This window comes from Trachypithecus francoisi, unplaced genomic scaffold (assembly GCF_009764315.1).
Source record: "Trachypithecus francoisi isolate TF-2019V2 unplaced genomic scaffold, Tfra_2.0 Lachesis_group0, whole genome shotgun sequence".
Lineage (NCBI taxonomy): Eukaryota > Metazoa > Chordata > Mammalia > Primates > Cercopithecidae > Trachypithecus > Trachypithecus francoisi.
The window spans coordinates 138185148-138212292 of NW_022681453.1; the positions used below are offsets into that span (position 1 = coordinate 138185148).

Consider the following 27145-nt stretch of genomic DNA (forward strand, 5'->3'; position numbering starts at 1 on the left):
GGGCTTTTTGAGAACCTCCAAATGCAGTACATTTTGACTGAATGGCTGCTGATTCTCAAGGCTACTATAGAGTTAGAAAGACGGGAATGAGAGTAGGTGAAGTTAAAGTGCCGTGAACCCTGCTGTTCTTACTGAGGTAATCAGTTTTCATCAGATGAATGGTCTTCATGTTGTTGCAAGGCTTTGGTTAATCTTAGAGTTCTGAAAAGTTTGATTAAAACATTTTTGGGACTGTTTTATTCCTTTTTGGAAGAGCAGATTTATGGAGGCCTTTCTTTTAGCAATTTGGATGTCCAATCTTATTTAATTTTTTAATATTGTGAATAGTGTGATTACATTTTCTAAGAGTTCATGTAATAAAAATGAGAACAACTGCAATACAAATGCCAGCATAACCTTGACATTACTGGGAAAACAAAAGGCTCATTGACTGTGTAATTTTAATGAAAGATGTAAGGACACATACAACTGGATGAAGGAGATAAAGGATCAAAACATAGCATACTATGTGATATGTGAAAAAAAAGTTGAATTGTGCCCGATGGGGAAGGAGATATGAAAACAGATGGACACTGAATCCCTCAAGTCCAGAAAGAGACAGATACATACTTCTAAATCAAACAGTTTTTCATCTCTAAACAATACAATAAAGCTTAGCTGAAAACAGCACCTGCTGAATTAACTCGAGATAATCACACAAACATGCATTATCATGTAATTCCTCTGTTACCTGAAATTGAGTGAAATTTCCTTTCTTGATTAAAATAGCAATTAAACACAATTATAATGTCCTGAGAGTAAACCAAATGGAAAATTTTGGTAATAGATGTTGGTGTTGACACATTACAGTGTAGTACAGATTTTTTTCAGCTCTTACCAATGGTCATACTTTCTATCAAAAATACATTTGTATCAAAAAATGCATCTTATCCTGAAAACCAGCAACAGCTTGTAGGAATTAGTTTCCAGATCTCCACAAATGTCCATCCATTTGGTAAATACGGGCTTGTTTTGAAGAGCTAGAAACTAATTCCTATCAATCTAAAAGCCTGCTGCTGCTAGTAAGCAAAATATTTTTGTTATATTAAGTAACCCGTGCCAAACACTTTCACTGAGACCTGAAGGTATATTTAGCTTGATGTCATCACATTGAACCTATACCAGAATCCGTATAGCATGCATTTGATAAGAACAGAACTACAAGTCAAAGTAACTCTTACGTTTGACTATATTCAGTTTTACCCCTACATAAAAGAAAAGAAAAAATATCCTAAAGGTTCCAGGGAGTTCAGAAAAGTATTATTGGCAAAGAAAAATCAAGGATAAAAATACCCTATTGTATCATCGAACAAAAAGAAAAATTTCATTTTTTTTTTTAAATATAGGTAATGTCTCTTTAATAACCACCATTGTATTATCTGTTTCTTTTCAGAAGTCCTACATTTATGTATGTTAAGAACACACAATATAGCCTATAAAATTTGAATATTGATTTAAAAGCTTTTTTTAAAAAAGAGTTTAAATAAGTTGCCCTATCAGAAGACAGAAAAAAATTATAAAAATGTTATATTTTATTACATATTTATTTTATTGGCCCTACGATTATTTGCTCAATGCTGCTGTTAGCTAATCCTACTGTTGTTTTGTTTAAATAATAACCTTTTGTTGTAGAAAAGTAAATAATACAAAATAATATCAGTTTCACATATTGTTCATATTTTATATTAAAATAGTAAAACATGTATGATTATTACATACATTATTGTTATTATTTTATTTCACATGACTGTGTTCTGAGTTGGTTCTCTACAAAGTAGATACTATCCACAAACTACAAAACATCCTGGTCATTTTAGGGGCTTGGGTGCCCCAGGGTTGTTAGTGAAACAGAGAGAGGAACCCTGCCAATCTGTGCCAAGAGCCTGCAGTGTCCATCTAGAGGCTCGGAAAGCAGCAGAAGTTGGTGGGAAACTCTTGTGCCCGGGGAGAGATTTGAGGGCTGTACAGTACCTACAGGAAACAAGCCCATGTGATACTCCCTGTGACTCTCAGAAATACTGGGTGGGTAGGAGGCCTTTGGAGAGGAAACTAAGGTCTTCCACTAATATGTATGGTCAAGTGCTGATAAATTTGGGTTATTAATGTTAATGTAACTGTATTAGATAGCTTGGGCTGCAATAACAAAATATTGTAGGCCAGAAGGCTTAAATGACAGAAATTCATTTTCTCACAATTCTGGAAGCTGAAAGTTCAAGACTAAGGTGCCAGAAGGGTTGGTTTCTCCAGAGGCTTCTCTCTTTGGCTTGCAAATGGCCACCTCCTCGCTGTGTCCCCACATGGTTTGTCCTCTGTACACATGTGAAGAGACAGCACTGGTGTCTCTTCCTTTTTTTATAAAGCCACAGTCCTACTGGATTAGAGGCCTATCCTTATGACTTCGTTTACCTTATTACCTCCTTACAGGCCTTATCTCCAAATTATAGTCACATGGAGTTTTAAGGCCTCAATATATAAATTTGGGGTAACACAATTCAGTCCATAACAATGGCCCTCATTGGCATCCATAGGCAGGCAGAGCCCATAAAGCAGAAAATGGAAATGAGATCAAAGAAAGGAGATCAACTGAAGAAATATCAGTGGTTACATTCTCCTGTTTAATTATACAGACTGTATCTGAGTCTTTGAAAGATTATGCAAACCATTAATTATGATAGAGGATTTGAATAATAAATCAATAAAAATTATTAAATAAGTGTCCAAGGATCTTTGTGTTCTCTAAATAGAGAATATATATTCTTTTTTATTGCATATAGCATATACCCACATACACAGAGACACACACACACTATTCCACACTCTTTGTTCATAATGCCACAAGATGTAAAGTAATAACAACAGCCTCTAAATACATGGAAATTTTAAAAGTGCTATCCTTTAAAACTCTTGGGTCAAAGAGAAAATTCAAACTATAATTAGAATAATAGGAATAATTAATAACATAGCAACATTTGTGGAATGGGCCCCAAAGCATTACCAAATGGGAAATCAGTAGCCCTAAATGCTGCCATTAATAAACAGAGAGAATGAAAATAAATGAGCTCCTGATTCCATTCAATAAGTTCTAAAAAGAACATCAAATAAAGAAAAGAAATTAATGAAGATAAAATGCATACATTAATTAATTAGAAAGCAGAAAAGCAGAAGAACTGATAAATACCTTTAAAAGCTGGTTCTCTGAAAAAGGCAAAACAATAAAATAGAAAATATTCTGACCAGTTTAACAAAACAAAAGATAGAAAACACAAATCAATGAAATTGTGAATGAATAAGTGATGCAACCAAACTGGCTTGTAATAATTTGATTCTAAAACTTGTTAGAAAGGCTGTGACTCTCAATCTGCGTGGAAATCTAGTTTGTTCATTTAAATTGCAGAATTCTTTCCCAGCATGTGACTATATCACAGTATACTTATCTGCTCTGTCAATGAATATTTACATTGTTTTCTGGGTTTTTTTGCTGCAACAAATGCTACTACAATGGACATGGTTGTACATATACCTTGTGCATATGCGTAAGAGTTCTGCAAGGGCATTGATTTTCAAAGTGTGGTTCCTGGACCAGTAGCATCATCTGGGAACTGGTTAGCAATGCAAATTCTCAGGCCCCACCCCAGACATACTGAATCAGAAACTCCAGGGTTAGGTCCCAGGACTCAGTGTTTTAACAGGCCCTTCAGGTGATTCTTATGCATGCTCTAGTTTGCAAAGCACAGCTCTAGAGTGTATACCTAGAAATAGAATTGATAATTGCAGGGTTAAGTGCAACTCATTTTTTATAGGACATTGCCAATGACCTTCCTAAAGGCTATGCCAATTTATACTTTGATAAGCAGTTAATAAGATTTTTGGTAAGCTGTAGTCTTGCAAACACTTGGTATTATAAGACTTAAAATGTCAAAGTGATAGGTGCAAAATAGTGCTGCATTGCTTTGGTTTGCATTTCTTTGATAACTGGTGAAGTTAAGCACCTTATCCTAGGTTTTTTTGATCCATTGGTTTTCTCCTATGTTCGTTGCCTGCTCATATTTCTTGCCCATTTTTCTGTTGGGTTGATGATCTCTTTCTAAATGACATGCAGAAGTTCTATATGTATGTCAAGCAAGCATATTGCAAATATCTTTTCCCACTCTCTGGTTTGTCTTTTTACTTTAATTAGGGAGATTATAATTAAACAGAAGTTTGACTTTCTATGTGATAATAAAATTCATCACTTTTTCCTAATTTGTACTTTGTGGGAGGTCTTGGTCAAGAAATCCTGTCTGACTCCAGCGTCATATAGAACTTCTCCACGTCTCTCATAAAACAGAGATAGCCTGAGAAGTAGTGCGTAAGCATACACTTAATGAATATGCCAGAGTTCCAGAGCCATTGCCCACTGGCCTTCTTGAGGGCTTCTCCACGAAACAAGAACAATTATCTTCTTTTTGTAACTTTGTATTTCCATCCCTCGCCTCTGTCCCCACCTTGCTTCTGTTACCTTGTCTTTCCACTTCTAGGCAGAGACTGTGAATCCCAGACACTAACTACACCTGAAACATTGATGGTTGCTTATGATGGTAGTGATGAAATTTATAATGGAAATGAGGTAACAAATTCTGAGAGGTGTAACCACCAGAGAAACACCACTGGCTATACAGAGAACAGAAAATAAACCTAATAAAAATCTACCTATAGAATTATTGTTTTCACGTGATACATTATTTAGAACACAGATAACTAGGCAGGTAGAGTGTTTCACAAAAGGCTTCCTAAAACTGGCACTGGCTGTTGCTGCCATTAACATGTCCTTCAGACAGAGATTTGAAAAAAAAAAAAAATTTGGTAGAAACCAAGGAAATCTATTCACCCTCGTATTTATGGATCGACCCTGTTTGAGGATAGAGAGAAAACTACTAACTTGTGGGATTTTCAAAAAATACTGAAGGAAAAGGAAATGGAATTACATCTAGAAGATTCAAGGGATGAGCACCCTTCTGAAAATGATCTGTTATAGGACCCAGAGGGGACAAAAACTGAGAAATTAGTCAGCATTCTTAATAGAGTGCTAAGTATGGAGTCTGATATGATTTGGATGTTTGCCTCCTTCAAATCTCATGTTAAAGGGTGATTACCGATGTTAGAGGTGGGGCCTGCTGGGAGGTGACTGAATCATGGGGATAGATCCCTCCTGTCTGCTTTAGCACCATCCCCTTCATGAGAAGCTTGTTCTTGCTCAGTTAGTTCATGCAAGATCTGGCTATTTAAAAGCGTCTGGGACCTCTCCCTTCTCTCACTTGCTCCAGCCTTGCTATGTGATGTGCCTGCTCCAACTTCACCTTCCACCATGATTGTAAGCTTCCTGACACTCTTATCAGAAGCCAAGCAAATAGTGGTGCCATGCTTGTACAGCTTGCAGAACTGTGAGCCTATTAAACCTCTTTTCCTTATAAATTACTCAGCCTAAGGGATTTCTTTGTAGCAGTGTAAGAAAGGACTAACACAGAGTCTCTAGGAAGCAATAGCATAAAGTCATAGAGAGCAGGCTAAGGTGATAAGGCAACAAAAAGAGAAGAAAAGAAAGTGAAATAAAAGAAATGAATGAAAAGGAAGTATTACATGGAAACTAAAATCTCAGCAACAAAACCAGTATCTCCATTGAAATCGGAAGTTATGTTATGTATTGTTTTATATTGTTATATACTTCTATAAAGATGTTCTATACTTCTTTACATTGTTGGTATAGGGAAGTTATGTCAAGGGAACTATAAATAGTAACATGTTAAACTAAAGATACTCTCCCAGAATGCAAAGAAATATACTAAAAAGTGACAACGAAGGAAAAAAAATCATAAATATAGAACAATGAATACAAAGATAATTGATTCGCTTGAAGAAGGCAAGACATAATGAAACAAAAACAATACTAGTTCACCCATTTATTCAACATGTATTTATTGAGCTATCTACCATGTACTGTGCACTGTGCTATGTGCTGCATAGGCTGCAATGAGCATATTAAATGTGATTACTTCCTTCAATTAAGTTTCTATCTAATTAGATAGTACAGAAGCAAATACACAAATGAATATGTACTTGCAGATTTTGGTAAGCATTACAGAAGAATGTAGAACAATAATTAACAACATAACAGAATAAAACACTAGTGAGTTGAGGAAAGACCTCTGCATGGAGCTTGAAAGTAAGCTTTCCCTGTCAGGCAAAACCAATAAAACAGAACTATACCAGCTAGATAAAGACAGTATCTAAATTGTCATTTTTTAATTGTAAGAGAAAAAATTGGTAAGGGGTCATGCAGAACAATAACAACAAATTACCCTAACAGGACTCATCTCTTCAATGCTGAATGTCAGAAACTTCTGGATCATCTTACCTAGAGACTTTGGAAAAAGATCATGAATTTCATACCCAATAAAGTGTCTTCCATGTGCAAAGGCACATGACTTTATCAGATAAACTCTTCAAAATATCTCTAATCCATGTAGTCTTCTTGTAGAAACTATTAGTTCAACCAAACAAGAGGAGGTGAAAAAGTAAGAGCTTAAGTATTAGTTTGAAATTAGATAAAACTAAATTATTGATGCACACAAATTAGAAAACTGAAACTTTGGGGAACCAAAAAGCAGCCAATGTGGGTGGAGTGAGATGGAAAACATGGAGGGCATAGGCTGCACACGTGTACTTAGGCCAGGTCCTACAGACCTTACAGGTCATGCACTTTTGTTTTCCTAACCTGTTCCTCTTTGAAAGAAGTATGTCTAACTTCCTGTAAAACATATTACTCTGATAATTGAAAATAGGTCTCTGCCTCAAATTATACAAAGCTTTCTCATTTCTATAAAATAAAGGTGAATACTCCAATAGAAAATTTCTAAAAAATGAAAAGACTGGATCAAAAAGGAAGACAACAAAAATGTAATTAAAAATGCAAAATTAAAAAAAATTAACATATCAGAATAAAAATAGCTGAAGAAAAGATACTCTGTAGTATTGGCAAGGGCAGGAGGAAATATACATTGCTTATACAATGTTTGTAGAAATGTAAATTGGAATGATTTTCCTGGAGGGCAATTTGCAACATATGCCAAATGCCTTGCAAATACGCTACTCTTTGACTCAGTAATTTCACTTCTAGGAATTTGTTCTTGTGACTTTCCTTCATAGCATTTTCCTCAGATTTTTAAAAATAATTTTTTGTATGATCATATGATTAATGCCTGTTTCTGTAAAGGCAGAGATTAGTCTTTTTTGCTTATTATTGTAACCTAGCATGCAGTATCTTCTTGAACACATGAATTAGAATGTTTTGAGAAAATATACACATACGTATGTACATGTTATTGAAAAATTTTCAATGAACTGGGGCATACTAGAGCTGTCTTCTACCAAGTATCCTGAATCTTGATTGTGATGATGGTTACACATATTTATACCTGTGTTAAAGTTTATTAAGCTGTTGATTATAGGGTATATAATATTTTAAAAAATAATAAAAAAGGAAAAATGTAATATATACTCAAAATTAATTACTTATTATGTTTTACTGTTTCTATGCTTTTGAGGTGATTTGTGTGAACTTATGGTGAACATGCTGCATGACTGTGTGCTACGGCATTTTTATTTCCAACACTTTGTTCAGTGACTTCACTATGTTAGCTTAAAATTGATCACATGGGAGTATTTACACCACAGAAAGTGACAAATGCTTACAACTTAAGGTTTTTCTCTTTGGAGAGAGCCAGTTGTTAAATATTTATCAGCTCTCCCTTCTTATGAAGCCGGGCTTTGTAAGCAAATGTACCATGAGCATTTGGAACTTGGATACTGCTGATGAGAGGAGATAAGAGGGTGGGTGGGCATAGAGCCTCCATTTGCTTATTTTTCTGGGATCCTAAATGTATACAAGAATAGAGGAACTCTCTGGGGAAATGTGAAGGAGGTATAACATTTTCCCTTTTCAGATAAAGTTATTAAACTATGTTTGAAACACAGGGATCATTGTGATGGAAGCCACCTGTTAGGAGAGGGAGCAAGACCCCTGTAGTGAATATTGTTGGAACACCCATATCCACCTGCTGAGAGTATTGGGCTGCTAATAGCTCACAGTTACCCCCTTCTTGAGAGAATTACCCTTGACTGACTGGAAGCTGCCTTGCCTGGAAGGTTATGCTTCCCACTCCTCCTCTGGGGACAGTCCATAGCCAATGACAAGCTTGCATGAGGTATAAAAAGGCTGGATCCTTGAACCTCTAGGTGGGACAATTCTGTGGTGCAATTGACTCATGCTGAGACCGCATCCTTGCTTAGCTCCTTCTCCTCCCCTGCCCTACTTCCCTTATTCCCTTCCCCTGAGAATCATCTTCAATAAATTATCATAAATCTCCAATTTCAAGCTCTGTTTCTATCTGGCCTCAGATAGAACAAAGAATGGTTTCAATAGGAGAGTAGGTGAAGACTTGACCAAGAACAGAGGCATGTGTTGGCTTCCAGGCCTGTCCTAGTCCTGTCCCAACAGTCATTCTGTTCACAAATGATGCTCTCAAAAAGTGGACATGTGGATGAAACTAAGATCAGAAGGTTGAATGACCATGCACTTTCAATCATGAAGTGCCACACACTGAGGTGGGAGCATCCTCACCATCACTCTAGGACCCATGCAGCTTGGGCAGAGACTAGGAAATGCAGGATCAGCAGGATTTCTATCTCTATAGATTCCTTGGGTTCAGTAAGCAGTGATAATAAGCCTCAAGATTTGTAAAGACTAGTGGAGGCAGGATCCAGAGACACTCAGAAATGGCGGCCAAGTTGGGATCTTGTCTCTGGCCACCGTTATGTTAGGCTGTTAACAAGAACTGGATGAGGCTCCTGGCTTCATCAAGAATAGAGGAGACAATGATGGGAAAATGTTGCAATAGTGTTGATGGTTGCACATGAATGGCTGACTTCTGACTTCCCCGGGACCCAGTGGAGTTTCTGTTTCATTGCTGAAGAGTTAAAGGCAGCAAGAATGAAGAAAGAGCCCCTAGGGAGTTCTGCATGTATTCATTCAACAAATATTATTGAGCTAACCACTTGTCAAGCACAGTTCTACATTATCTTACATTATACTCCCCGGAAACAAGCTGTGTGGCAGAAGTTAGCCTGCAGGAGGTTTACTGGGGAGTAATTTCAGAATAACATCAGTAGGGGAGTTAGAGGAGGACATTATAGGCCCCAGCCAATTCCACAGAAAGCTCTAGATTTGGAATGGCCCTTTGGAGTTGTTCCAAGTTGTGGTGAGGGGTCTGGGCCTTTAGGTACCTCCAAACCCATAGCTCATTGGATGTGGGCTACCTCTGGAGGAGATGTAACTTTGGAAGAGTAGCTCCCTTGGCTGAAGGCTCTTCTGAGAGAAGAATTCATATATGAGCCAACCCTTGGAGCAGGTTGGGTAATAAGTACCTTGGTCCTGAGCATGTGATCTGGAGAGTGAACCTTGCCATCCATTAGCGATACTGGGATGCAACAGTGATAAAAAGAAATAAACTCTTGCTTTATGGAGATTACATTCTAATGGAGACAGATAATAAGTAAATGATATTCTCACAAAAATGCTACCACAGTGATCATTTTTGGTTGGGTAAGTTCACAAGGGATTTTAATTTTTCCTATTCTTACTTGTGTACATTTCCTAAGTAGCCAATAAGAAGTATGTATTACTTGGATAATTAAAACATAAACATTATTTAAAAAATATTCTAGAAGATGGGCTGGGTGCGGTGGCTCACACCTGTAATCACAGCACTTTGGGAGGCTGAGGCGGGCAGATCACCTGAGGTCGGGAGATTGAGACCAGCCTGACCAACACGGAGAAACCCCATCTCTACTAAAAATACAAAATTAGCCAGGCATGGTGGCCCATGCCTGTAATCCCAACTACTTGGAAGGCTGAGGCAGGAGAATCGCTTGAACCAAGAAGGCAGAGGCTGCGGTGAGCCGAGTTCAACCCATTTGCACTCCAGCCTGGGCAACAAGAGCGAAACTCTCTCAAAAAAAAAAAAAAGAAAAAAATCTTCTAGAAGAATGTATGGGTAACAATAGTCAAGATTAATTTTGATTATGTAGAATCATCAGAGGCGTTTGTCCTATCAGCTGTTTAAATAATAAGATGCAAGTCTGTACTAACAGATCAATGGAACCAAACAAAAATTTCGGAAAGGAACCATGCTTGACGTAACAACTTGGTCTGTGATGCAAGTGGCATCATAGAAAGGTGTTTAAGGGAAGGGGCTGTTGGGAAGCAGAGTGTGTGTTGCTGGCTGTGTCCCTGCTCGACCTTTCGGAGGCTCAGTCCCCAGATCTGCATAGTGTTGTGAGGTTTAAAGCAAATGATGTATGCTAATGTGTGTAAAAAGATTTAGCACAATTCCAGGCATGTAGCAAGTACTGATAAGTGGTAGTGGATATGATTATTAATAAAATCATTAATATTCACTCTAGATGTATTAAAGATTTTACATTAACAAAAGGAAGTACATTCCAGGAGAATTAAATTATTAAATGTAAAAAACTATCACTACATTTCAAATGAGTTTAAAAATTTTTTAAAACCCCATACATTAACATTTAAATGTACCCAAATCAAAAGTCCTAAAATTATAGCTTTAAATGCAATTCAAGCAAAAAGAATTTTTTTTGAGGAAAGGAATTTGGGTGTCATTAGAAGTCTCCTCACGATGGCTGGACTTTTCCCTTGCAGAATCAATTTTCTTCCCTCTACTCTGATAGAAGTAGGAACTATGCTTCTTGTTTAGAAATTCCTTCTAAGTATCTATTTAGAATTCTGCTCTTGCAGCCCACCATTTTCTCTCCACCCTCTGCCTTGTATTTTACATCATCCAAAGCTCTACTAATAGGAGCCATCTCCAGAGACATTATCTGACCTCCTCTACCTGAGATCTAATAACTCTGAGAGTTTTCAGATGTTTAAAGTGTCAGGCACACCATTATCCAAGGAAATATTTTACCTAGCCATTTACCAAGTTTCACAAAATCATTTTCCCAAACACTGACAGTGCTTTGTGAAGGATAAATAAGTATAGAAAATTGCGAGGATGAACCAAACACCCAGTGATTTTGTAGATGGATCATTGCCAGAGTCTCCTGAAACCTTGTTTATCTTATTAAAGATAAATTAGTTAGAAATGAACAAAATGGTTTTGACAAAATAACTGTATTTGGCATATGTTTACTCTGACCTTCAAAACCACTCCAAGTGTTTCACATTTTAATATTCTGTTTTTTCACTAGCTCTTCCTGCTCAAGTAACATGAAAAATAATTTTGTATATTACTATTATTTTATTTATTGTTTGTCACTTCTTAAATTATGGTAGTTGTATATTATAGAGAATTAGGAAAATAGAGAAAAGTAGAAAGAGATGGAAAGTCAATATTAACCTCATGAAACAGATATAACCATAACTAACATTGTAAGATATCTCTTTCATGTTATTTTTCAGGTATATACAGAGATATAGCAAAATTGGGATTACACAGCATAAAAAGTTTTAACTCCTTTTAAAAATTAAAGATTATGTAGTAAATTTATTTTCGCATCTTTAAATGATATTCAGAAACCTTATTTTTAGAGATTATCAAGTGTATGTTTATGTTGAATTACTATAATTTACCTAAGTGATTTCTTCTTTTTGGACATATAGGTTATTTTTAATGTTCACTATTATATGTAACTTCTTTGTATATACCTATCAATAAATCTATTTTTGGATTTTTTATTTTGTCAAGTTAAATTTCTAGAAATGTAGTTACTAGTCATATGGCATGAACATTTTAAAGATTTTTCACATGTTAACTTACCCTCTCTGTATCTCAGTTTCCATATTGTAAAATGGGATACTATTAATGCAAACCTCACATGACTGTTAAAGGATCTAGTGAGATAATTTATTGTCAGTTTTTAGCAAATTATAAAGTAGTATACAGTTTATTATCATTAGTCATTCCATTCCACCCCATTCTAATCCAAGCCAGTTGGTTCCCAGGCAGGCTAATTAGCTGCATCCTATTGCAAGCTTGCTGAACACAAAGGCAGACTATTAATACATTTCTGGGTAGCCAGTGGCTGCTGGAACCAGATACTAGCATTTCATTCCCTTGAAAAGTCTCCGGTGCTTTTTGCTCCATTTCCCTACCTGTAGTTATATGCTTAATATATAACACATATAACTATATGGGAAATGCATGGGTTAAAACAGAGCAGTATGAGGAGTGGTAAAAAGCTTGCCCATTTTTTGCCATTCCATACCCAAAGGTTCAGCCCAGCTCCAAGAAGTTTGATCCCAAAGCTTCACTGTTTTGTGGAATCATGAAGAGTAACTAATAAATATAGCGTTTTATTTTGTAATGGAAAAAGGTAACTTCCTGAATGTGTTCCTAGAATCCATATTTATAGTCATAGGTACAAACACACACACACACACTCCACACACACACATCATATGCATCATTACCAGGTTCAACATCCAATTTTAGGGAAATCGTCAGGGACAAGGCCAGCACATCCGGGTTCATTCCGGGTGGCAGCCTGAGTCTGCACTAGGGAGAATGAGAAAACTAACCCAAGAAAGCGCTAGCTGAGTCCCTCTGAAGGCCCAGAGCTTGACCATAAGCTGTCAAAGGGATAATGAGCTTCAAGTCACAAAGTGAAGCAAAATGGAAGAGAAATTCAGGCCAGTTAAATAAAGTTGAAGTGACTGGTATGCTGAGGGACAGCAATGGCTCACAAGGAGAATCTCATTTCATCGTTAATTTACATATGGTGAAGATTGATTTTCTACGGCTAATCCAAATTTATGACACATCAGGTGATATTTAAAGGACTCAATGGAGCATTTAATAGCCAAACATTTTTCCTGATTAGTACCCACTTGACCTGGTGGCCCAGAGATGAATGCTGATTACCCTGTCCCCCTCCTCCTTCCAAGTGGCTCTAAGCAGAATAGCTGCCAATCAGGGAGCAGAAAAACACAGCCAGACTGTAGTCAGAACATCCTGACACTTAGAAGTTAGGAACTCTCGAAGTGTGGAAGGGGGTTGGTGGAGGGGAACTGATGGGTTTGTCTCTTTTCAAAAATTACACTTGTCAGAGACTTTATAGCTTTCACATCCCAGCCTCATTTATGCAGAGCACACTTATAGGGCAGTCATTAGATGCTATCATTTTTCTGATAAATAATCTCAACAATCTTGATAGATAAGGATTCTTAATCCCAATTGGCAAATCAGAAGACTGAGTCTCAGAGAAGTTAGGTAATCTATTTGTCCAATCACCTAGCTAATGAATGAGTGGTGGGGTCAGGATTGAAACTTGGTTCAGGGTAACTCCAAAGCTTAGACGCTTTCCAGTTCTACACTGCTCATTGAAGACTTCTGGATCACTTCTTCGGTTGGTGTTGGATCTGAGCAGAAACTATCAGGACTCTAGGTCAAGGCATGGGGGTGAGAGTAGGCAGAGCCAGACCAGAGGTCTCTGCATAAATCTAGACATCAGATATCAGAAAATTTTGATCATGGCTTTTATTTCTTTGCAACAGTCATCCAGAGGTTCTGAAGAGAACTCACTGGTTGTAGAGTCTGTGTTAATCACCCAGCATTAATATTTCCATTGCTCCATCATGATGCGTAAGCCTATCACAGCGTTTCTTCTCCAGAAGTAAACTTGCCCAACCTTTAGTTTCACATCAGTGAAGGCAGAATCTTTCACCAAGATAGACTTGTTTGTTCTCATGAAATCCATACAGCCCTGGTTGAAGAATTCAGAAATGCATTATTTATCTATTGAAGCATAAAAAGCACCTATACAATTTTATGGTTTAATACAATGAGTTTTTCCTCATAATTCTGTGGGTCAGCAGTTTGGGCTGGGATCAGCTGGGCTGTTCCTCTGTTGGTTTTCCTGAGGACACTCATGTGACTGTTATCATCAGGCAGTTCCACTGGGGCTGGGTGATCCACCATGACTCACTTACATGCCTGGCTATGGGTGACAGCTCTTCTCTGGGACTTACTCTCCACAAGCTTTCTCATCCTCCAGCCAGCTGGACTGGGTTTCTCCACACAGTGTTCTCAGGGTCTCAAGAGAGCAAGAGCAGAAGCTGCCAGGCCGCTTGAGGTCCAGACTTGGCACTCTAACACCATCACTTCTACTGCAATTCATTGTTCAAAGCAGGACATTTGTCCGGAGCCGTGAGGCCCGGAATTAGCCGACCTCTGTTGCTTGATCTCCGCAAAGCAGAGGCAAGATGGCACATTTCCGGGTTCTTTATTACAAACCTTTCCCGCGCGCGCCTAAAGTTTTTCCCGCGCGCGCTTAAACCCTTCCCGCGCGCGCCTAAACCTTTCCCGCGCGCGCGCAAGCCTTTCCCGCGCGCGCGCAAACATTTTTCCCTCCCAGGAAGATATGCAGCCTACGGCGCAGGCGCGATCCTGCGCCCGGGAAAATTACCAACCAACGGCGCATGCGCAATTGTAATTTGAGAAAATCCGGCCCCCCGTCGCCGCCCTGGCGCAACCTCTTCCTCTGCCAGCCTATATAAGGCATTGCACTGCCACCATTAAACGAGAGTTGATCAGGCTATTTGTCTTGTCTCCATTTTTCGTGTTTTCTTGTCTCCTCCATTCCCTCTCCCCCCTTCCAGGGCCCGTTCGACTGTCCTGCCGGTGGGGACAGACATTAAGCACCCGTATTCAAGGGGGTAGAGAAATAGACTCTACCACTTGATGGGGAAAGCAAAGGCACATGAAAACAGAAGTGGGAGAAATCTGTGACCATTTTTTACAGTCTTTCACAAGGAGAAAATAATCTTACCTGGACAAAGAAGAGGCTTCACCCCAGTGTTCTTTCAACTTTAACATGTATATGAATCACCTTAGGAACTTCTAACAATGTAGGTTCTGATTCATTCAGTCTGGTGTGGGACTGAAGGTATTTCTAACAAGCTCTCAGGTGATGCTGATGCAACTGGTTCACAGACTACAGTTGAACCAAGGTTCGAATCACCGACATGGGGTAAGTCCATACCCTTTTCTCTACTTAGTGGGGTGAGTGCTGGCCTGCCCAATAATGTACTGGTTCTTCCAAGGGTAGAGAGCCACCCAGCCTATGCCTATAATTTAAGATATGCAGCCAGTGAACTCAGTTAATGGCGTATGTATATTACAGGTCTACTTTAAGAACCACAGTGGCCTGACAAGGATCACATACCTGCTGGAATTACTTGATTCTCTGTTAGCTCTGTGTCTGTGTTTTCCGGTTTGGTTTTGTGACCACACTGGGAAAGATCCACAAAGGTCAATATTAAAATGTTCACTTTGACTTTAAAAAATGCCATCATTGCCTTCTATAGGATTTTAAAATTAGATTTTAAACAGTTTCACATTTCAAGCATTATTATAACAGATTGCTTAGGCCAGATGGATGGTTCTCTGAGTTCTTTACCAGGACTGGTAAAGCTTGTCTAATTACATTCAATCACAACTTTCTCACATTTTAATTCCTCTTCCATCAGAGGCTGTGCATACCATCAAGTCAGGAAGGGGCCCCAAGCTTGGGGACAGATACCCAGATAACAGAAACATGGGTTAAAGTCATTAAAGCCCGGGGCTCCGGTCACCAGGAGCCCAGAGTATCTTTCTCTTTCTGATATGAACTGATGATGCAGTTTGTAATACAGCTAAGGTGAATGTCCTGAGTGTGTCTGTTTCTGGCTGATGTGGGAGCAATAAAGCATTTATACACAAGAGTGGCCAATAATTATATTTGTTCACTTGTTTTATTTTTTGATGCCACCAAGCCATTTTATTTTTGTCCTCCCAAATGCTGATCACCTGGGGGAAACTGAGGCAATGCTTGTAGTTCTTCTGATAGTATGGTGCTGCAAATTTGAAAAACAATCAGAAGAAACACAGACATAGATGACGGACCACAAACATAGTTATCTTTCTCTCTGAATGAAAACAAATAAAATTCAGGGATCGGGTCAACACCAAGAGACAATTGTTTGTTTTTAACGGTTGCCCAGTTTCCTTTCAAAATGGAGGGCTGAAGTATGATACAGTTAGATAAGGAGAAAAAAAAGGTCTAGTTATAAATTGATAGAATGATAGCATTCCAAAGAACCACAGAAATCAATGAATACAAGCCTCTTACTTTACAAATAGGAAAACTGGGGCCCAGACTGGTGACATGACTTCCATGAAGCCATGGAGCTTCCCCCTGGTCATCCGCATTCACTCCACAGACTCCAACAAATCAGGAAGGAGATTTTACACTCTGAAGTTGATGTCATGCTATTGGTCCCGCTTCTACGATTTCTTGCACCTTTACTAGAAACTTCTGGTCTTGTATTTGAGATTTTCCAAATTATTTGTTCAAAATCATGAGTCTGATAAAAACCCTGTTTTCCCCTTACGGCCTGTTCCATTCTTCCCTGGAAGTTTCTCATTTCACACTATCACATTTTTATTAAAGTCACACTGACAAATGAGGGAAATAAAATCCTTCTGAGGGTTGCTTTCCACCAAACTTTCTTTCTCTTCTGTGCTTTATTAAAGATAGAAAGGACAAGAAAAATCTCATATTATACTACTCCTCAGGCTTTCTGGAATTATACATTAAATTGGCTGCTTCTGTGAGGGTCCATGAGGGTTCGTGGGGGAGGAAGGGGAAGAAATTTTGTGTACAATGCTGGACACTTTTTATATACAAGACCATTTAATCCTCGTAACAACTTTCCTCTATTTTACTGGGAAAAAGAACTGAAGCTCAGAGTAGTTAAATAGCTTGCCCAAGATTACACTATTAGTAAGGAGAAGAAGTTGGTTTGGAACCTAGATCTCCAAACTCTTTGGTCTTTGTTCTATACCAATGGTTCTCAAATGTTTGTCCAGGTTGTATTAGAATCATTGTGGAAATTTTCAAACAATAAATTCTCAGGATTCACTCTCTGGCATGATCTTACAAATCTGAGTTGGGATCCAAAAATTCTATTATACATCTTTGTTTCTATTTTATTTTCTACTTCTATATCTGCATGTATCTCTATCAATTAGTACTTGATACATAATCAGTTGTCCTCAAAAGTTTAATATACACCTTTTTTAGCTCACGATTCTGTGACTAGGGAGTTGGGGCTATCCTCAGCTGGTTGGCTCTTCTGCTGGTCTTGCTGGGCTCATGCATCCATGATTGGCTGCCAGGTTGACTGGGAATTAGCTGGTCTATGATGGCCTCAGTTGAAACAGGTGACATTTGCTCCATTTGGTCTCTCACCTTCTAGCAGTTTAGCCCAGGTTTTTTACATGGTAGCGGTAATCAGGGGTCCCAGCAGCAAAGAGGGCAAGTTCCAATACATAAGCAATTTTCAAGCATCTACATGTATCACATTTGCTATTGTCCCACTGACCATAGCAAGTCAAGTGACCAAGCCTGGAGACAACGTGAGGGTACCACACAAGGGCACGTATACAGGGAAGACAATTATTATGACCATTTTTGCAACCAATATACATCTATAAGTAAATATAGATACTTGCTGAACATGCATGGAGATAAAAGCTCGAACAGTATTTAAGGGTATGGAAATACGTGTGCACTTCATCTAGACCCCTTCCTCATAATCCTGCTCTCCAAAGGATCCTACTTTTACCTATGTTTTTGGCTAGTGGTGTATAACTTTTTTACTGTTATTTAACAATTTGAAAAAATATTATATGAGTAAACTTACAGAGTCAAATTCTTCAATAAAGTCTGTTACAAACAACAGAAGCTTCCTTCTCATTTTGTTCCCCTCAGAGGCAAATACTTTCAATTCTTCTGGCTGATTCTTTTGGTAGTTACTTCCATATTACTAAGAATTCTTTTTTTTGTTTTCACTTCTCAACTTTTCAGTATCTATTGTTTTTCTTCAGAAGAGGAGAGCCCAGACCTCTTTTACCTCATGTCTGCCCTCATCAAACCACACACCCTTTGCACCCCATTCCTGTCAGTGAAGCTGTCTTAGAACTTTCTTTACTACCAGCCTGGGATTCAGCTGTCCCAGGTTAGTTGAGAGTTAGTTCCAATCCATTTGCTTCCCAGCTTCCAACATTTTTCTGATGGTACACTTTACTCTTTCCTTTTGTTCCTATGGGTTTTTTTTTTTTTTGTTCTGTCTTTTAAAAAGCCCCTTTACTGTTGTTTTGTTGGGATTTCAAGACAGAGTAAAAATATATCCATGTGCTCAATCTATCATCTTGATCTGGAAGTCCTATAGTATTTTTTCTTGTTTTGTCAACGTCAAGAAATATCTATTGATGCTCTACTTTGAAAAGCAAGCATTTTAGGTCATTTATACTACCCCTTTCATCCTCTTTTATTCCTTTTGATTTGGATTAGTTATATTTTTATTTTTATTTTATTTATTTGTGTCAGATCCTAGGCAGTAAGAACACAGCAACTAAAAAAAATAATCAAAGTCCCTGCACTCTCAGAGCTTACATTCTCATAGGGCAAACAGAGTCTAAATTATATATGCACACATATACATGTTGTTATTACAAACATAAAAGTATAATGTATAAAATTATAAAAATAAAATACATATATATATAATTTCTGGATCTTCTATATCTGAAGTCTTGTGTCTTTCTCTAGCTCTGGAAAATGTCTTCTATTGTTTTTAAAATATTTTCTCCCCTATATTTTCTGTTTTCTCTTTCTAGACTTTTACTTGATGGATGTTCCCCCTCCTGGTTAGGCCTTTCTGCCATTTCCAGCCCTGCCAACAATTGCTTTCTCATCCGCCTTCTCTCTCCTCTGCTCCATCCCTCTCTTGCTTTACATCCTAGGACATTTTAAATTACAGCCCCTGCATTCAATGTTTAATGTAGTGATCATATTTTTAATTTTCATAATTGTATTTATGAACTTTTGTAAACTATTTCTTATTCTCTTATTGCTCCTTTATATAGCTGTGTGCCCTTGCATAAATGGATGCAGTAGCCACTCAACTTTTTCTGGGAGGTAATGAGATTTCTTTGAGGTTTTCTTCTCCAAAAGTTAATTCTGCTTTCCTGGGGTCACTTGTTCTATTTGTATCTATTTGATCATATTGGCCCATCTCCTTCGTTTCACTTGTTTGCTTCAACAGGTAGTGAATCTTGGTAGTCCTGTCATATTTATGAAGGAATAACTATAGCAATTACCATGGGTAAGTGGCTGGAGTTTTCTCTACTATTTTATTTTATTTTGTTTTATTTTATTTTGTGAGACAGGGTCTCACTCTGTAGCCCAGGCTGTGGTGCAGTGGCTTGATCACAGCTTATTGTAGCCTCAATCTCCCAGCCTCAAGCAATCCTCTTGCATCAGCCTCCTAAGCAGCTGGGAACTACAGGCACATGCTACCACGCCTATCTAATTTTTGTTTTTTTTTGTAGATATGGGGTGTCTCCATGTAGTCCAGGCTGGTCTTGAACTCCGGGCTCAAGTGATCCACCTGCCTCAGCCTCCCAAACTGCTGGGATTATAGGCATGAGCCACTATACCTGGCCTTTCTCTACCTTTTAAAATTTTCATTTTTATCTCAGGCTGCCTATGAGTGGACCAGATGGATAAACCAGAGACCTTCACCTTAAGGGGCCCAGCAGATCAGATGAGCACTTAATGTCCCCTGAAATGTCAAGACGAAAAAGAGTCCAGCCCAAAGGTTCAGCCTCTCCATCAGATGTACAGGTAGGCATGTTGTTCATTGATTTTGAATCCTTCTCCTAGGACTGAATTTCGACACAACATATGCTCAGAGCAAGGGTCATGTGAGGGAGGGATCCTTTATAGCTGGCTTGACTATGGAAGCCATGGAGAAGGTAGTGTTTAAGCCAAGAATTCCTAGGCCAGGATGTGTCAATTAGGAATCTTAGGTTACGTACAACAGAAAACATCACACAAAAATTTATTGACTCAAGTAACAGAAGCCCTGAGTTAGGACGGCCTTCAGGGTTTGTAGATCCAGTGACTTAGCTGTCTCATTGAGGAATTTCCTCTCTTCTATTCTCACTCCCTTGCACAGTGCTGACTTTGTTCTAAGGCTGGTTGGTTGACGGTTGACAGCAGCAGGTGGTGCCTTTGTTTCCCCTTTTGTGTCCAGTGGGTGAGAGGCAATGCTTTCGCCCCAGTGTTCCAAGCAAGAGACCTTAATTCCCAATGGGATGATGGCTTACATCACATGTCCACTCCTGGACCAATGACTGGGGTCAAAGGGTATAACATTCCGATTGTTCTGAGTCAACCAGCGTCTGCCCCTGGTGCTGAATGGAGTGGAATCAGCTTCCTGGAGTGGGAGGGTGGATAACTAAACAAGACTGTGGACACTGATAGGGTGGAGAGTGGGTGTAGGAGAGGCAACCAGCAATATTTACTGCAGCAGAAAATCGCAGATTAGACAAGGCATCAGTAGGAAGAGATGGCTGAGACTGAGCAGTGTAGTCTGAGTTTGGGGGCTGCTGAATATCCCAATGTGACTACATAAAAAGTAGAGTAGCATCTTTGTGCCTATCTTTACCTGGAGTATGGCTTTCCTCTCTAGGTCTTTAATTTGCTTTCCACAACTCTTCAGATTAGAGATCTTCGTGTTTGAGTCAGTATCCCAATAACTCCACTGGACAGACTCAGGAGATCTGTCAGTCTCATGCAATTACATACAAAGCTGGATGTATTTGTACATTTTTCCGGGACAAGAAGGCTGGCACCCTATCGCCTTCTTGCTGATCAGCCTACCCTGATCCCTGTGATTCCTGCCCACCTGTATCCTGGACACAAACACATACCTCTTTCTTTCTGCTTCTACCAATTTCCATGGACTTGTCCTAGTAGGTACTTGATCCTTTCACATACGTTGACTTTTAAACCAATGAGGAAAGGCCAGATGGTTGATAAATGGAGTTGGGATATCTAGCTAAATATTTAGAAAAGATAAGCCTTGCAATTTCTACACAAAAATAGATTCCATATGGTGTAAGGGAATAAATGTAAAAAGTTTTACCAAGAACATACTTGAAGACATTATACTTGAATAACAATATAATTTTTAAAGTATGAAAGGAATTTCTTAACATAAGCTCAAGGGCAGTTATCTTAAAAGAAAATTATGTAGGGATTAAAAAACTCTGAACATCAAAAAGAAACATAAAAGATTAGAAAGCAAATAAACTAAAAAATATATGAAACATGTGTGGCCAAGGATTAATATAATTAATCTATAAAAACATCCTTATACATCAATAACAAAAGATGAATTCTCCAAAAGAAACATGGGCTACAGACATGAACAGTTAGTTTACAAAAGATGAGTTACAAAGTACTAATAAAAACTAATAAAAATATAAAAACCTTCCAACTTACTTACAACAGAAGAAAATGAAAACAATGAGATTTTTCTTAAAATTACAACAGTCAATAAAAGAAAGCTGTAAGGAAATGAACCAGGGTATAGTCTACTGATGGAGTTTAAATTAGCACCACATTTTTTAGACTGCCATGGTAGTTTTTAGCTTATAAAACTATAAAGTATCAAAAACCTTAAAAATGTGTGTTTTTTGATTTAGCAGTTCCACATTTGGAAATTTAGTATAATAAAATAGTCACACAGACAAAAATGTAGGTTCAAGGATATTTATTATAATGCACTTTGTTTAGTGAAAAATGGGAACATTCCACTGTTTACTAAAAGCATGTTGATTGAAGAAATTATGGCCCACTTTTACAATGAAATGCTGTGGCTATTACAAATAATTTTAAAGAAATATGTCCAAAGGCGTGGAAATATGTTGAAATACATTACTAAGTGAAGAATGGGGGTCATGAAATAGAAGTACCATGATCCTTCCCTTACAATATGTATTTATGTACAGAGATACACAGAAAATTATCTTCTGAGCAACACTGTCCAACAGAAATATAATGCAAACCACCAATATAGTTTTGTTTTCTAGTAGCCACATTTAAAAAGGTAAAAATAAGCTAATATAACAAATAATATGTTTTATTTAACCTAATATATTAACAATATTTTACTTTCAACATGTAATGAATCCTAAAATTATTAATGAGATATTGCACACCATTTTTCCATATTAAGTCTTCTGATGTGTATTTTCCTCTTACAACACATCTCAATTCAGACTAGCCACATTTCAAGTGCTTAACAGCCATGTGGGACTAGTGGTTATTAATTTGGAGAGTGCAGATCTAGAATTATATTCACCAAGCTGTTAAAAGCAGTTGGAATAATTAGTGTCCTTTTTTGTTTTTCTCTGTTATTTTGTATTTTCTGGAATAATCGTGAACTACATTTTTAACAGGAAAAAATGAGCAAAGGAACTTTTCTATTTGCTGAAAAGGGGAATAAAAATAACAATTTCAATATCAGACCAAGCAGAAGCAGAAAAGAGAATCCACTGCATTGATTGCATACTCCCAAAGAGTGGAACAGAGCTCCTGCGATCTCCACAGGTAAACTCCCAGTATAGTACACCCCATGAGGGTGCTTAGTTATTTCAGGGAAACTGGAATTTTGTTCAAGTAAAATGACTGATTTTAAAAATGGCTATCACCTAAACTTTGGAAATCAAAGTAATTCTACAGACATGTGATGAGAAAAACATTTGAAACCTTTCTATATATGGATGGTAATCTTAAATGAAGAATTAGAAGAATCCTGAAATATACTTGTCCAGTAAGCCAGATCAGTGGGTGGAATTATTCCAGAAGAGATAACATAAAAATGGAATCATTATTCAATTACAAATCAATTATTCAAATCTCTTCACATCATGTATACTTTAATTGAAGAGCTAGGAACAGCTTATTCTGGTCATTAGGATACACATGTAACATAGGTGGTGGTGATTCCCCTCCAGCTGTAAGCCTGTGAAATCCAGCAAGGGACCCACATGAAGCAAAGTAGGTAAGCTGAGGAACTAACAGCATTCTTGCAAGTAAGCTTGTTTTGCCAATTTTGGGCCTGCCAATTAATTTTCTTTAACTATCCCAAGGGTTAAAGATAAATAAGCTGTAAATTCCGTATTTTATTTGCTGGTGCCTCCACAAGGTCTAGCAGAGGACCTAGTATATGATAAAAGTTGGTTACTAATTTACTTAATAGCACTATTTAGTGACTATCTATTGCATGTCATCATGCTTAGAATGCTTGGATACATCAGGGAACAAACAAGACAAAAATCCCTCATGGAGCTTCCATTTTTGTGAGGTAAAATAGATACTAAACAATATATGTGATAAATAAAGTAAATTATATAATGTTATAAAGTGATAAATACCATGAAAAAAATAGAGGTGAGTACACACTCATGTTCATTGTAACATTACTCACAATAACTAAGAGATGAAAGCAACCTAAGTGTTCATTGATGGATAAATGGATAAACAAAATGTGAGTAGATAGATAGATAGACGGGCCCTCATGAGAATCATTTTCCAAAAGCCTCCACTTCTTAATACTATCATATTGGATATTATATTTCAACATATAAATTTTGGGGGAAATACTAACAAGCAGATCAAAGCATTCTGGTCCCCTGAGTTTTGTCCTTTTCACATGCAAAATACATTTATTCCATTCCAATAACCCCAAAAGTCTTTGTTTCAACATCAATACAAAAGTCTAAAGTACACAGTCTCATCCAAATATCACCTAAATCACATTTGAGTAAGACTCAAAGGTGTGATTTATCCTGAGGCAAATTCCACTCCAACTATCAGTCCATGAAATCTAACAAGTTCCGTGCTTCCAAACTACAATGGTGGGATAGACATACGGCAGGCATTTCCATCCTAGAAAGGAGAAACAGGAAAGAATGGAGGGATAACAGGTCCCAACCAAATTTAAAACCCAACAGGGCAAACATTAAATCTCAGTGTTCCATAATAATCTTATTTGACTCCATGTCCCACTTTCTGGACACATGGGTAGGGTTTGGTCTCCCAAGGCTCTGGGTGACCCTGCCGCTATGGGTTCCTGAGTGTGGCAGCTCTCAGATTGGAGTTTTGTACCTGCAGTTCTTCCAGGCTGGGGTTGCACAATGTGAGCTCTATAGTCCTGGGGTATTGGGAATAGCCCTGACTCCCATGGCTTCACCAGACATTGCCTTAGTGGGGACTTTCTGAGGCAGTCCCACCCTCAGGGTTCCACTGGGTATTGCCCTAGTTGGGGCTCATTATAGTGGTTCCACCCTTGCTGTGGTTCTCTTCCTGGGCCTTGAGGCTCTTTGGGGCATCCTTCCAAATCGAGGTGAAGGTAGCCATCCCTTCACAGTTCATCCATCCCTGCACCCTGGTGGAGATGGCACCTCATAGATGCTGCCAAGGTTTACCACCTGTGCTTCCTGGAAGGGGTGGACAAGCTGCACCTGCTTGAGTCACAAGTGGAGTGGCCAAGGAGTGCTGCACTGTAGTCAGGGGAGTGGAGCCATGAACTCATTCTGCTCTCAAAGCCCTGATATTCTGGGCCTGCGATGGGTAGGGCACCCCTCAAAGATCCAAAACATTCGTGCATTGTCGTAAAGAATAGCACTAGGCTTCTGCCCACCCACATTAATCTCTTTATCAAATGGTCACTTGGCCATGCCCTTGGCATTATCTCCCAAACATGCCTTTCAATTCTTGACAATATGGCCAGGCTGAGAATTTTCCAAATCTTTAAGTTTTGCTTCTCTTTTGATTATAAATTCCATCTTTAATTTTTTTTGTTTCTTCCTCTATTTTACTATAAGTAGTCAAGAGCAGCCATGCCACACCCCCAACACTTTACTTGAAGATTTCTTCCACCAACTATTCTATTTCAGCACTCACAAGCTTTGCCTTCCACAAAACACTAGGACATGAATACAATTTAGCCAAGTGATCACTGATGCTTTATAACAAGGATCACTTTTCCTCAAGTTTTTAATAACATGTTTCAATTTCTGTCTGAGATTTCATGAGAACAGTTTTTATCATCCATATTTCTACCAATATTCTAATCATGACCTCTTAGGTAATCTCTAAGAAGATTGAGGCATTCCCTACAGTTCTTTTCTTTTTTTGAGCCCTCACACTAATCACCCTTAATGCTCTGTTCACAACAATGTAAGCTTTTTTCAGCATGCACTGCCAGACTCTCAGTCTCTACCCATTACCCAGTTCCAAAGCCATTTCTACATTTTTACATTTTTAGCTGTCTGTTATAATAGCACACCACTTCTCAGTACCAATTTCTGTCTTACTTCAGACTACTATAACAAAATACTTTAGATTAAGTAGTTTACAAACAATGTGAACTTATTGCTCACAATTCTAGAGGCTGGAAATTCCACGATCAAGGTGCCAGAAGATTCAGTGTCTGGTAAGGTTTCACTCTGCTTAATGCATCTGGCCTTCTGACTGTGTCCTCACATGGCCTAAGGGCAAGGCAGCCCCCTTCAACCTCTCTCATAAGGACACAAATCCCATTCGTGAGGGTGGAGCCTTCAGGATTTAATCACTTCTCCAAAGGATCCATCTCTTAATACTCTCACACTGGATATTAGGTTTAAACATATGAATTTCAGGGGGACACCAACATTCAGACCATAGTACAATGGGATATTATTGAACCTTAAAAAGGAAGGAAATTCTGACACACACTACAACGTGGACAAACCTTGCGAAAAATATACAAAGTGGAATAAGCCAGACACAAAAGAATGAGTACTATATGATTCCACTCATAAAATAACTGGAGTAGTCAAATTCATAGAAACAGAAAGTAGAATGATAGTTGTCAGGGGCTGGAGGGGGAGGAAAAGGGAAGTTGTTGTTTAATAGGCACAGAGTTTCAGTTTTGCAAAATGAAAAAGTTCTGAATATTAGTAAAAACAATGTGAGCTACTTAACACTACTGAACTATACACTTAGAAATAGTTTAAGATGGTACATTTTATATTAAGCACTTTTTACCACAATTTAAAAATATTTGAAAAATAGAGAGTAGGACCGGGGTGCTGAGGGCAGGGGGCTCAGAGAGGTCTCAATTTTAATGCAGTGGTTAGGATAGGTCTCATTGTGAAAGTAACATTTCAGTAAAGATTTGAAGGAAGGAGGGGATGGCCACATGGCTATCTGGAGGATATTTACATTCCAGGCAGAGAGAACAGACAATGCAAAGGAGAGGCCTTGGCTTCGTATGTGTGAAGAATGGTCAGGAAGCTGATATGATTGGAGAGGAGTGAGAAGACAGGAGAGGGGATGAGGGTAGTCAGGTGATGGGAGCCAGGTCATGAAGGGCCCTGTACACTATTGTAAGGACTCTGGCTTTTTGTCTGAGATGGGAGCCATTGGTGTCCTTAGCTGAGGGGTGACATAATCTGACTTAGGTTTACAGGGGATGGCTCTAAACAAGGGAAAGGGTGGAAGCTGGAAGACCATTTAGGAGACTGTTAGAATGGTAAAAATGTTGCTTTAATACAGAAATGAATGAAGAAACAGGTAAATAAATGGAAACCATAAAATTAGGGAATTTTGAAGCTGTTATATATTATTGTGTAGTGAAGAATTAACTTTACCCAAAGCAAGTTCTGTCCTTTGTCCTCAGCTGCTAGAAGCTGATCTCTAGGTCCCTTGAATGTCTTGTTTGGTAGAAGTATTTTTGTTTTCCAAGGGTTTTTAGCCACTGGACAGCCTAATAATGCAATATGATGGGGACTTATGGCACATGCCATATCAGTTCTGATCTTTTCCCAGTTTCAGTTTAAGAACTGGAAACTAAAACTTTTAGCCCCAATCTCCAGGAGAGGCAGAGGGACTAAAGATCAGCTAACATGGGCAGTATGCGATCAAGCCCCGATAAAACACTGGACAGTGGAACTCAGTTCAGCTTCCCTAGTTGGCAGTACTCTTGAGTATTATTACTAATTGTAGTTGGGAGGAGGTAACATGATCAAGGACTCCACAGGAGATGACTGACAGTTTTCTGTTTGGGACCCTCCCAGATCTTGGCCCTATGTATCTCTTTCTTTGG

At 38.3% G+C, this 27145-nt stretch overlaps 1 long non-coding RNA gene across 1 annotated transcript in view; it reads left to right on the forward strand.

Annotated features, from left to right (window-relative positions):
- The window catches only part of LOC117083936, a 102855-nt gene that overhangs the window by 41188 nt on the left and 34522 nt on the right, over window positions 1–27145 (forward strand). The window contains exon 2 of the long non-coding RNA XR_004437257.1: window positions 19683–19827. This is a non-coding gene — a long non-coding RNA (uncharacterized LOC117083936). The remainder of the gene's footprint in view (window positions 1–19682; window positions 19828–27145) is intronic.